Genomic DNA, 14,428 nt, shown 5'->3' with positions numbered 1-14,428 from the left:
TTTTCCCATCTTCAATCCAATTTTATTCGCTTATTTTTAAAAATACGAAGATAACTCATAGAACATTTTTTACGTATATTTTAATTCTCTACAACTTTTGTTTGAAACGTTTTTCAATTAAATGCCTAGATTCTAAGATAAAGCCATTTTTTACCAATTTTTATCCTTTTTTACCCTTTTTCTCAAAAACGGCACCTCTTACCGCAAAAAAATTAGCACCATTCGATTCAGCGTCGTCTATTTACCCTTATATCAAGTTCTTACCCTCTTGCCTGAGACATGGAGGAAACGGCCCTCGTTGACTGGACTACAAGCGAAGAAATTTTTTCGAAACGCCCGGACGTCAAAGTGTTAATGACAATGCCAATGTAAATTAAAGAGCGCATCACGCTAAGACGTTATACATACTCTAGAATAGCCTTTATTTAAAAATACCCTTTGAAGAAAAATTTTTTCGTTCGGAAACATTCAATCAGCATGGGTTTTCCCCCGTGGTACTCCCGCGAAGGTCGGCGTCGCGTAGCGTGCGGTGATGAAGCAGCACTCAGTTCAGCGGAAGTACCACGGCGGGAAGAACTCGCCCGTAGCAAAAGGATTAAAATATACACAGGACAAGAAGTACTTCAAGGAAGTAATGAACCTGTATCGGAGAGTGTTGCCATTCAACTAGTCAAACCCATTTTAGGGAAAGGATAAACCTTGTTCCTAGACAATTGGTATTCGTCTCCTAATTTATAAGAAATTTTGCAAGTGAAGAATACAAATGTTGGAACGGTGAGAAAAAATCTAAGAAATATGATAAACGAGCTGGCATCGTACAAGTTAAAAAAAAGGATAAGTAAGAACACTGTCTTATGGAAGTATCCTATCCTTACGCTGGCATTACAAGAAGGATGTGTACGTAATAAATACGAACCACTCAAGAGCAGAAATGGTTGGTTGATACGGGGAAAATAAGAAAAACAAGGGAAGTGAAAAAGGAACTGTTTTAAAACCGACCTGTGTTGTGGAGTAAACCGTGGAATGAGAGGCGCGTCGGCAAGCAAAACCAACGTCTTGCATGTTTACCTCTCATGCGAAAGTTTGTAAAAGGATACAAGAAAATATTTTTTTATGTTTGATATTGCTATCTATAATGCTTATGTGTTATATTCTAAGTTGTCTACTTCACAAAAGCAATCGATTGTGAATTTTCGATTAAATCTGGCAGAAGATATGGTCTGTAATTAGTCACTTCCGAACTATTCGACACACGACAGACAGACACAAAGTAAATAGGCAAAACATTGGGAAAAAATTGTCCCGAATATATACCTGCGACAAATAAAAAGAAACATTCTGCAAAAAGATGCCATGTGTGTATGAAACACAATATACAAGTGAAACGACTTGGAAGTGTAAGACATGCCTTCTTCCACTACATATGTAAATGCTTTCAGAAGTACCACACGTTACAAAACTATTAAATTATTAATTTATGGTAAACCTAACAAATTATTATTTTATGGTAAAACTGTTAACCCTTTGCGGTCCTATGTCGAGTGTGGCTCGACATCGCTCTGTGTTCTGCCGCTTTGTGTTCTGTATCAAGTTTCACCTGACTATGTCTCAATCTTACATCTTATCATTAGAACGTTACGTTAGGAGGTCATAAATGTTTTCTAAAGTAAACGCTACCAAACAGACAAGCGACTAGTGAAATCTGTGCGGATCAGCTGGTACGCACTTGCGAATCCAGTACGGACCTGCTGGAACGAAATGGTGAAGAGCGCTCGGTCCGAAAAGGGTTAAATAATTATTTTTTGGTATTACTAAATTAATTATCAATTTTATTGAATGTTATAAAGCAGTGTAACTTTAAAAATAAAAAGCCTTGTTTCTGAGCTTGTACTTGAGTGTTCTCAATTGAGCCAAACTAAATGGTATTCCACGGACGCGTTGACGCGCATTTTATTTGTATGTTACGGAACTATTTAATTAATTATTTATTTCACTCGTCATTATACATTAACATTATATACCAACTTGATTAAATGTTATATAGAAACGCAAATTTAAAAAGGAAATGTTCTGTTCTTTAAGCATCGACATAATCGTTCAGTTTGGCCAGATTAAATAGTATTTTTCGGATTCATTTAATTTCGTTTTATTTATATGTTTGGGTGTTTATTTAAATTTCAAGACCTACATTTTTTCTTTAGAAAAAAGGTTCTCTTTTTGTAACCGGAATATGATTAGGGTGGTTCCGTATCGGTATCAATGGGTCTTAGGGATATAAATGATCCGAGTGTTTATTTTAGGAATAGCAAGGCTTGCGTTAATAATCATATTTACAGAAAAACATAGATCGAAGAGAATCCGAAAGAATGTTTTAGGAGCTGGCTAAATCGGCACGTTGAAAAAAGACGCTAGAGATTAATGGGAAGTTTTCTCGATTCCCAGAACATCTTTTTTTGGAGAAAACTACATTTCCTTTACCATGAGAAACCTGTGCGGATCCCGGATATATACGAATGGACATTTTAAGTTCGACAAACAGACAAACTGCACAACCGGACGGACAGTACTACAAATTACATGTATTATTATTATTGTAAGGCACACTATAGGGATTTATATATACCAGTTTCATTTTGTTCGAAAATATTATTATAAGCGGGTCTATAAGCGGGTTTATAAGGTAATTAATATTTAGGATCGAAGTATTGTAAAAAATTATTCCTTGTTGCGTCTTCATAAACGAAAGTTGTTTTGTTCTAACAATCTATTGTTATTTAAATAATTAAGTGAAATATACTTTGTCAATATAATTGCTACATTTTTAAACTGTCACTATTGATATTTTTACTTTTTTAACAATAGCTTCACGATACTGAAACTTTTACGAAAATAACTATCAAAATTTAGAAAAGTAATAATTATTTAATTACATACTATATTAGATACAATTATCTTATAGTATATCGAAAATTTTAATATGACATATTTGCCCACCAAATATTTTTTTATTGTTCGTTTAATGAAATTTTTAAAATAATCAAGTGTAGTAAAAATATGATTTTAAAACATTGATTTCAGGCAAATGCTTATTATACTCTGTCCTATTTACACACACCGTAAATGCCTGTAGAATTGTACACAAGTCCTACCTAAAAACTCTTATACTAGTAAATATTTACAAATAAGTCGAATTAATTAAATAAAATCTATTAAGTTAAAAAAATAAATAGATATCAGAAAATTTATGTTCGTTTTCATAAGCAAACAACGTATTCGTTTTTGCGACATGTTATAATTATTAAGTATCTAAAAATTATTTATTCTAAAAAATTTATTCAAGACACTTCTCTTTCGTTAAGTTTTATTTCATATTTCAATTATGTCGAAACGATATGAAGAGGTAAACTTTCAAATAGTTAAGGAAGTGAATATAAGACCGTTGCTATTCTTGAGAAATCGATACAATCAGTGGGACAATCTTCCGACCCAGTGGGGATAAATTTTAAAAGATAGAAATCAAAAATGAATGCTGTCTTAGTCAATAATTACTCTTAAGAAGCAATCAACGTGTACGCAAGGGAATTGAATCTAGCAGTTATTTCTTTATACATAAGTAGTTAATTTGCAATTTCAATAACATTACTCGAATTACATAATTTCTTTTAATTGTAACAGTTCTGTAACCGAATTTTTATTAAAACTGAAAATATATACAGTTCATTAACTTTAGCGACATTAAAAATTACGATTATGTTTGCATCAACATGTTAATTGTTACAGTGATTTTATTACATAACCTGCAATGGCAATAACACGAATTTGTTATTATTATGCATTACGTATTATATTAAAACATTATTTGGAAGAGATAAGTTCTGTATAGCTATATGAAATGCATTTATCTTATGGGAGGATTATAGGTAACCCTCAAAGCGCTGAAATGGATTTATTTGTGTTGACTCGTATAATAAAATCCAGGGATAGTGCAATTGAAGATAGCCTTTTATCCCGTGTAAACTTACTTAAAAAACCAGCTCAATACAAAAAATGGCAGAACAAATCAAAACAGGATGATCTTATACATTCTTACTAAAAAAATTTTTTTAATCTATCTAGGACAAACACAAAAACCGTTACTAAAAAATTCGAGACTGTACTGGTTCACCTTTCTTTTATTTGAAACATTTCAATACGGCACATTGCAATATGCGTGCATAATATTTAAGTATATATGTTATAATTATTTATTTAAATAAAACTACATTTATATGTTTTATGTGAAATTAATATCCTCTGTGAAATTAATTTTCCACTGCAGTAATGATAATAATATTGAAAAGTTTAAATATATGGAAATTTATTTAAATTATCTTCTTCTTCTTTTTTTATTAAGACTTTGTCCTGTTATAGCTTTTATTGCTATTTCCAAGAGCGCTTTATTGTTTTTACCGAGGGTAGTATTTCAGCCTCACCCCCATTTAATATTTAAATATGTTCCTGATATATATATATATAAATTGAGAAAATTGTATATTTTTAAACAAAATATTAAGCGTATCATTTTCGTAATCATACCATCGTATAATAATTGTAAGATTAAGCTTATTGTATTACCCCGATTGCTCATAATTATAGTTTATCAATATACCAACTTTCATAAAAATATCCGATGCATCTTACTTACTTAAGTACTTAATTCCTGTTCATTTAAATTAATTAAAGTATTAGTTAAATAATGCCTGAATAGATATGTTTGCGACCACCTGCAACCTGCATAAACTTATTTTTCAGTTTTCAAAATCTACAAATAGTTCTCTAACTGTATTTTAATCAAAGAATTTTACTAAGCTTTTACATTACATTCATTATCATCAAGATTTTCTTCAAGAAATTTATTATCTATATAATGTTAACATTGTATATATAAAATATGTATTATAAATTCTTGTATAGATATTTTTAATAACAGATAAAAACTGACTTTCTTTTATCAAGTTAATGATGCTTAAAACAAGCATTTTGTTCTTCACACGGAGGTAAACGAGTCAATCCAGTAAAAAAACATCACTATTGCATAAATTTATAAATTCAAATAGAAATAAATGAAAAAAGTTTTCTTCTCCGATAATGAATGCTTTATTGTCAGTATATCTAACTAAACAGTTTAAAATTTTAACTTTTAAATTTTCTTCTTAAGATTTTAATCGCGTTTAGGAGATTTAGGATAACTGCGGGTTGTCAAGATTCTACTTCTTTAACTCCCAATGCACTTATATAAACAGTTAACATCTCTGGAGATATAAACAATTCAAATGAACTAGCTCCGTTCATAAAAACACATTCAGGAAGATTTCTTGGATTTTATACCAATCGGATCTCGATTTACAATATAATTTAATAGAAATTTTTACTGTCTCATGTCATTCATATATGTAGAAGCTATTATTATTAAGCCAGCATAAAACAATTTCTATGAAATTGATTTAAGCTTCTTACACGATAAGCTAGATCCGTCTAAGCAAGGTTTTAGGTATTACATTTAAAATAAAACAAGATATTGTATATATCCGTTCTTATTGTTAGATAAATCTAATCATAAATTAGCTAATAAAACTATTATTAATTAAGAAATCGTGTAATTTAAATAATAAATTAATTTCTAATCAAATGAACTCGATATAAAATTTATGCTCCTTGAGGTCAATCTGTGGTAAAAACTTCATTAAAAATTTATCGCTTTATGTTACACAATAATTGTTCCTAACATGAAATAGCTATTACTAGTACATCTACAATCACGTCATCTGTATAAATTCATTCCATAAATGATTAATAATATCAGCCCTTAAAAAAGGGCTCCCTCCGTCCGAAAATATGGTATACATTTCCAAATCGTTCTTGTTCGAATTTGTGCTATATATAAATTTAATCTTTGTTTTTAATTTCAGTCGCTGATGATATATACATTTACAAAATTCAAAATACAAACTAATTGTAATTAGAGTGGAACTTTTGTCTTAATGATACGAAGAATCTTATAGGAATGTCCTCTGTCATTTAAAACAATTAATTCATTAGATGTTTGTAATATTACAAAAACGTTATCAAATTTCTATTTTTTTAAATTCATTATATGCATTTAATCGTATCGAGCAAAGTTTTAGGTTTCAAAGACTGCATAGGATTGAAGAATCCTACATCTAGAAAGGTTGAAGCATTTATTATTAGCAGCTGTTAGAGTAGGTTAAACCGTCAAAGATATGCGCTGAAAATCTATTTTTTTATTTAAAATTACAGATATAAAAATGAGTAGATTTTTGCTTTTTTTTCATTTTTTCCTTCTTTACTTTTTTTATCTTTTTCTTTCTTTTTTATCTTTTTCTATCTTTTTTATCTTTTTCTATCTTTTTTATCTTTTTCTATCTTTTTTATCTTTTTTATCTTTTTTATCTTTTTTATCTTTTTTATCCTTTTTTATCTTTTTTTATCTTTTTCTTAATCTTTTTTTGTTTTTTTTTTATCTTTATTTATCTATTTTTTCTTTTCTCGTTTTTCTTTTTTAAAATTTTTTTCTCGAATTTTTTGTTTTCATATACATATAATACATTATATTATACATATAATAGTAATATATGTAACCTATACATATAATAGTAATTTTGGCATTACGAACTTCTGCTTAGATGGATTTGTTACCAATCGATTGAAAGTAATCATGCTATTTCTGTGAGGTAATTTTTTGTCCTGAAGTTGCATAATGGCCGAAATTTGAAATTTATTGGTGTTACATTATACTGTAACTGTAGTTGCTTGAATGTATTCGTGGCCAATTTGATTATGTAGATAGTCTTTAATGTCATTTTTTAATATAAATGCAGTACCTTCGTGTGCCTACTCCGATTCATGTTTTGTGTCGTATATATTGTAATATTAGATTTTTATATAGCTTCTATAAATGAAGTGTGTATGTGGGTTTCCAAATGAGGAGTATATCAATATTGTTATTGTAAAAGAATATTATTGTCTCTACGACCCTTTCTTTCACTCTTTTAGCGATCCACAAAGCTATTTTCAGGATAGCTCTATTTTTATTTCTTAGTTAGCACGTTTGTGAGCATTTGTAGCTTAGTTATTGTTTGTTATTTTAGTATTGCGTTTTATTTTACTATAATTTTTGTTAGTATTCTGTATTTCTAATTGATTGTATGAAAAGTTTCTTGATTTCTGTAGCGTCATTTGTTTCCCTTTCGTTTATTAATTCTATTGGAAGTCGTCTTTGCATAACTTCTAAAGTCAGTAAAATTTATATTTTCCCCACATTATGTTTGAAACAGAGTACCTACGTATTATCTCTTAAGTTACCTCTTTTTTGTAGTATACTTTGCTGCGGATATACTCTGCTTGGAAGAGTTGAGGAGAGTTATTTTGTAACTACTTTCTTATCTCACAGCCTTTGTAACTAATCGGTAGTTGTTCCTTTGCAATTGTAGCATTTTATTGACTATCTTTCTTAAAATGGGGCAGTTAGTTGACAGGTGATTTTGTGCACATCTTACGCACGTAGGTGTTCTTATTGCAATCATTTTTTGTATGTCGTATTGCTGAAATCTTATGCACTGCTGCATATCTTTTTTATGTTGTGGTGATTCTACGCTTATTATAGTGTTTAGCATTTTGTTTATACTAAAAGTATCCTTGTTATTGCTTCCAGACAAGAGTTTCCCTATAAACAATGGCAATACTTGTTTCATATTAAATTTCGTCATGCAATTTACTGCTCTTATCTCATGTTCTAGCTTAAAATTCTTCTTGATGGTTGTATTGGCTTATTTTTGGACGTAAGTTTCTGATGACTGTTTTGTAGCTTTCTTCCGTCTTCAGTTAGTATGTGTGATGACTGCGTTTTTTGACTTTTGAACTTTTTTACTTTTACGAAATATTTCAGGAGTGTTTAGTTTGTATTTTAACTTGATGCAGTTTTATTTGTTTTTAAATATAGTTTTTTGTCTCTGTGCTGTATAATTAAGCAACTCAATAAAAGGTTTTACTATTTGAGCTACAACGTAAATTGATTATGATTTAATAAAATGAGCTGTTGTTGTTAAGTTCTTTAATTATGTTTATCTTTACCTCTTCTTCCAATGAGATAAACGAATTTGACAGTGATATTTCTTGTAGCCAGGGTTCCGTCTCGAAATCGCTTGAATGCGAGATTACTTTACGATTTTTACTTGCTTTAACTCCTTTCCAGTTATTATTTCGATTGTCAGTATTTGTTTTGCTACTATTTTCTTCGTAACTTTGTAATCCACAAAATCGAACTTGTGTTCGAATTTTGGGAATCTACAGATTCGTGTATGTTTAACTTATAATAATATTTTTTAAAGATATATTTATCGCCGTTGGCTATAATTTTAATCGATATTCGGTAGATTTCATGGCATTATTAGAAGATCGAACCATCACAACACTCGCTAGCTGTAGTTTACCTGTTTACTATAAACGCTTTAAAAAGTTTAAACAATGCTCGAAAAAAGTCGAAACAGGTCTTCCTGCTGTAACGGCCTTGCTGATCGATCAGAGATATTTATGTAAATTTCTGATCGCAGATAGCTCGAAAACAGACTAATCGATAATCGACGATTCAAAGGGACATTTGTAATTTTAGCCAAATTTTCTAAATAATCGTGTTAAATAAATTGCTTTAAAATCAGCTTTAATCTTTTTAATAGCCAGTGTGTTTTAACTTCTGGCCTTTCTTCAATTATAACAACTTTTGCAATAAACTTGTAAATTCCATATTAGTTCAGTGCCTCGATTTAATATTCCTTTTTTACAATCTAATACTACTTTTAACCCTTAGCGCTCCGCACGTTTTTGTACCACTGCCTACCAGCAACTCGAACACATTTTCGCAGCGGAACGAGTATGAAGAAGGAGTTTTATTTTAAGTGAGAAGAATTACACGTGCTTGTGAATATTTTTGATTTTATTTCTTTTATACACATATGCACCTTCTTTTTGTAAATGAAAAATAGATTAAAAATTTTTTTTTCTTTTTTTTTTCTTTTTTTTTCCTAGTCATGCTAAAAACATTGGGCGCCGCAGCGAAGCCTACGGAGTTACGAAACAAATGACGGACGGCTCCGTAGCGGAGCCAACGGAGTGCTAAGGGTTAACAAGATCCCTACATTTTTTAAAAATAGCGGATATTACATTATTTAAAATAAATACAATATTTTTCTTATAAAAGACAAATGTTTGCATATTATCATCCGTTGCTTTATAATAATTACTAAATACAAAGTAAAGCTACTTGATTACTTCATTATTTACTTATCTTGTAATCCTAAATGTTTTTAAGAATATATACCATTTTTTTCGGACAGAAAGAATTTTTTTGACAGTTAAACGTAGATAATAGTTAACTTTTTATTAAATTGGAAATTTATGTCAATGGACATTAAACCTTGCAAAACTTTATATATACCTATCTCTACTAGGATTGTATTAAGATGATTGATTTTTAGAAAAAAGTTATATTATCGACAATTATCGTAGATAATAGATTGGAAGATAATGTAATACGCATTAGATTATTAATATTATTTAATACATTATATAAATAAAACGTAGGTAATAAAATGTAATACAATACTGTAGTAATAAATTAACGCGTTCACAATTAGCTGAACTACCAGTTGCAAATATAAGAAGTAAAAAATTGATGACAAAGATCTATTGTTTTCTGCTATTTTAATTAAATTATTCTCCTCGTCATCATCGTTGTCAGAAAATTCTAGCTCATTGGATGTGTCAAATGTCATTATTTTATTAATATTATATTCAGTTTCAAAATTTATTGTTTTTCGAAATCCGAACACTGCCCCTATATGCTACTAATTTCTTTCATTGATGTCACATTTTTAGAATGTTACAACATTTTACGAATAAATGAGCAGTTTATTTTAATAATACCTAAGACTTTTTTTTTGCCGCGAAATGTTTTTAATGACATTTGACTTCCAGTTGTAAATATTATTACGATAAACAAAAAAATATATTAAAATGAATTTAGGCTTCTTTCGAAATAAACGGCTCAAATATTCACTAGAAAATAATATACTAAATAAGAAATTAAAAATTTACATCGAAATATGGTTTGCTTATTTTTTTTTTCTTCAAATTAGTACTGACAACTTAATATTCGATAAGGAAAACTCTTTTGGACTTTTGTACTATGATTATTCTCTTTCCTACAATTATAAATTTGTACTGTAACACCCACCTTCACTTTACAGTCAGCTTACACATTTGTAATGAAAGACACTTTCAGACAATGTAATAAAAAGACTCATACCGCTTTTAGTTTGTTCTTCAGAGAGCACATTTAGATAATCTTATTTTTTGTATTGAGAGTATAAATTCAAAAGGATAAATGTCTTCATATATTTTTTGATTGGTCTGATTGACCGATCGTAGTAAATGGGACAGGTAAATAATTTTCTTTAAAAATTCTATGAAATTCTAAGAAAATACATTAATGTAACCAAGTTGTTGCGAAGCTGACAACACAGTAACAGTGACAGTGAGTTCTCGACATTAGATTGGTGAATGATTAATCACTATATGACACGATGCCTAGTTTCTTTCCTCTCTACAATTGCATCATGTTACTTTTAAATTTTTGTAATTACCTACCTAAAGACTCTAATTGATTGAATAAATTAGAGATAATATTTTTGTTGATCTTTTATATGTGTACATATTTCAAAGCTACCGATTATTCAATCGTACAGATGATTATAGTGCTGTTAAATATGATAATTAGGTAATTAGGCAATTAAAATAGAAACCAGAGGATAAAAGTGAGTAAAAATAGATTGTATAGTGTAGAGGTTAAGCAAACTACTCTAACATCGAACTGGTCGAACTCCTTTATACGTTTACTTATGCAAAATAGAACATTGATTTTCCAATTTCAAACACGGACACTTTGCTTAACCTACACTATTTGATTTGCAAACATGTTTTTCTTAAATATGCTTTTATTCTACCTTTTTAATAATACGATTACTATCAGAATAAAAATGAAACAGTAATAAAGTTTCGTTAATTCCGGTAGACAAATGAAAATAAAGACAAAAAAATTGGGTTTCCTTTAAACAAATAAGCTTTTTGCATTGTATCCTAACATTTTAAAATTTAGTGTTACAAAGGGATTTAAAAAAAAAAAATTAGTAAAATTTAAAAACATACTAATGACATTGAAATCCTGTAAAAAAAAATTTATTTGAAGGGGTTATACGCAGTTAGAATTTTTAAAAAAATCAATTTTTTTTTTTTTTTCATTTTCGGAATGTACATATATTTAAGTATATTCTCTGAAAATTTCAAATCGATCCGACAAATATTCTTCACTTCATGTAAGCTGCAAACAAAAATTTTTAACTATGTGTAAGCGTATCTTTGAAACTTTAAACGCGTTTTTCTCAAAACGGTATTTTCAAAGTCGGTGATCTCGATTTTTCAAAAACAGCTTAACCGATCGGTTTCGAATTTTTACACAATCTTCTTAGATATATTCCCTAGGTATTAAGTATAAGGAATAATTTTTAAAAAATTTATTACTATTTTTTTGTAATAATTTAGAGCGAAAATTTTAGTCAAAAACAACAACTTTTTTTCAAATAGACTCCATTTTGTCAAAAATCAAAATTTTTATTATTCCTTGGTTTTAATACCTGCATTAATCTATCCTTTAAAAGAATCCACCATATATTTTAATTTCAATAATCCAAACCGCCAAAATGAAGATAACCGCCAAACGTCTTTTTTTAGAGGACGTTCAGGAAATCATCTACAGGAGCGGTGCAGATTAATATTTTTACATAATCGACGCGCTATTGTATTCTCAAAAGTTGGCTCTATTTGAATTACCATCACTTTTGTTTGAGAAATAAAAACTGTTTCTAGAAAAAATTCATGAAAATACGTCTTTTTCGAGCCTCGCAACTGCGTATAACCCCTTAAGAAACAATGTCTCCTATCAGATACAGCCCTTAAAATAATGTAACATTGTCCTAAGCATTTTTTTCGTAAGATAAAAAATAATGAAGTTATATTACCAGCTCGTAATTGTTACAGACTAAGCCTGTATTTACTAATAGATTACGTTAATGTTAGAGTTAGATTATATGTAATTGTGAAATGTGAAACTCTTCTTGGCTAAAAGTCATACTTTTCCGGCATATTGCTTTGAGACTGATGGGTCAATCAACTACCCCTAAATGAACTTTTTGAATGCACTTATCACAGCAGGATTTGTAGGGCAATTGTTACCACTCTCCAATAAGGTAAAAGACCTAACCATGAAACATATGTCCCCTCTGATGAGACATTCCAATAGATAGAAAATATTTTAACTACGCATTTATTTAATTTAAATATAAGAATCACTTTTATAAATTGGAACATCCGAACAAGTAAATACAACAATTTTACTGCTTTAATCATCACTGTGACTTTTAAGAAAAAATAAATAATTATTCGTTCGCTTGAAATGCATAGAAATCCCCTTTCACTACATTGAATAGATAAATTGTTTGCAAATTTTGCAATTTTGTTTACAGTTATTAAAACAGCAAATTTTTGATAACTTTTTATATTGATATGATAGTTTATTAGTTGATAAATAAAATTATATTATCTATTTATGAAATTAATAATTAAATTATTGAATTTGGAATTTTCCTTCTTATTTAAAATCCACAATCACTTGGTTGCCAACCCAATATTAATAGCGTCTTAATAGTACGTACAGTAAATTTTGAATTGACCGTGCTTATGAGACAAAAAAGATCTATTCCGTAATTAACGGTTTACTTTTATTATTATTGTACAGCTTTATGAGACACGCGAATTATTAATTAGTTTAAACAATAAAATATAATAAAAACTACTTTTGAAAGAGTATGTAATCGTTTAAAAACAACTTTTTATATTCTTTTTTGAACTTCAAAAGTTAATATTTGCAATTTATTTAATTTTAATGTAGGTATACGTATAGTTGTATTAATCTAACTTAAAATATTGCCATAGCCATTGTCACCTCTAGTCATTTAGGGAATATCGAAAAGTGTAAATATTCGCCCCACCCCTCTTTAAACCGTTGCTAAGCACGCCCTGCAAAGCCCGCTAACAAAACCGCATTTGCTATTCTCTTCCGCTGGAGAGTAAACGCCCCCACGAGGACAGATATTATACAAGAAAACAATATACAGGGTGATTTATTAACTCTTGCAACCAAGATAGTTCTGAAAGTATGATAGTAGCAGAAAAGTTTATAGAACAAAAGTTGCATGAAAAATTCGGAAGTATAATATGACGTTAGTTTATTTTTTGCTAGGTTTAGTCGCTTCAGAAATTTAAGAGTCATTTTACAACTACCTACCGGGAAAAGAAGAAAAAAAATTGTTTTAAATTTATTATTTATAATTTATGTAAAAATAAATTGGAAAAAAAAACTAATCTATATAATTAAAATATAAATCGGACAAATGTATTTATATAAACCGACCCAAACTTTACGGACAACCCAATAAAATATACAAATTTGCAATACATTAATAAAAGACTATCACATAATGAAACGTGAACAGTAAAGTGCAATTTTACCGCTTGCGGCACCAGGTAACGTAATACGAGACAAAGCGGAGAACTTTGAAAACTAAAATACAAAGAGATAGAAGAGAAGAAAGAGTAGTAGGTTTATATTTGCTTTAACACGTTCACGCCGGGGTGACCCACCGGTGGATCGCACGTGTCTGTTCTGTGGGGCGGCGCGACCCACCGGTGGGTCGCACTTGTCCATTCCCGTGGGGCGGGGTGACCCATTTGTGCGTCGCACTTAACTATTCCGTGGGGCGGCGTTGCTAGCAACGATACTGCCCCGTCTCACGAAGCGTAACGCGGTAAGACGCTCCCGCCTCAGGCGGCAGAACGCAGATTTTCGCCCCGGCGTGAACGTGTTAATGGAACATTCTAAAACTACAAAAACTACAAAATCATAGCTTTTTTATCAAAAGCTCAATAGATCTTCGCTTATTTTACATTATTTAATTATATAAATATATTGCAAAATTGGGGGTATGGAAACAATTTTTCGCCAATTTTTTAATGGAAGAAAAGTCTTTATATACAAAAATACCTATCGAGTTAAAAAAAAAAGTAAAAAAAAACATTTCAAAATAACCTTCGAACCATGAATATTTTGTTTTAACATTGACGGACCTGTTAATTTTGCCATTACCTATGCTTTCATACATTATGAGTTACAATAATAGTTTTATACACAATTAATAACAATTTAATGCAAAATAATATCTTTTCTTTTATGTCATCGAAGCAACATCTCGCACGTGACTAA

Source organism: Polistes fuscatus, unplaced genomic scaffold (assembly GCF_010416935.1).
Source record: "Polistes fuscatus isolate 324 unplaced genomic scaffold, CU_Pfus_HIC Scaffold16, whole genome shotgun sequence".
Lineage (NCBI taxonomy): Eukaryota > Metazoa > Arthropoda > Insecta > Hymenoptera > Vespidae > Polistes > Polistes fuscatus.
This window is presented reverse-complemented; position numbering follows the sequence as displayed.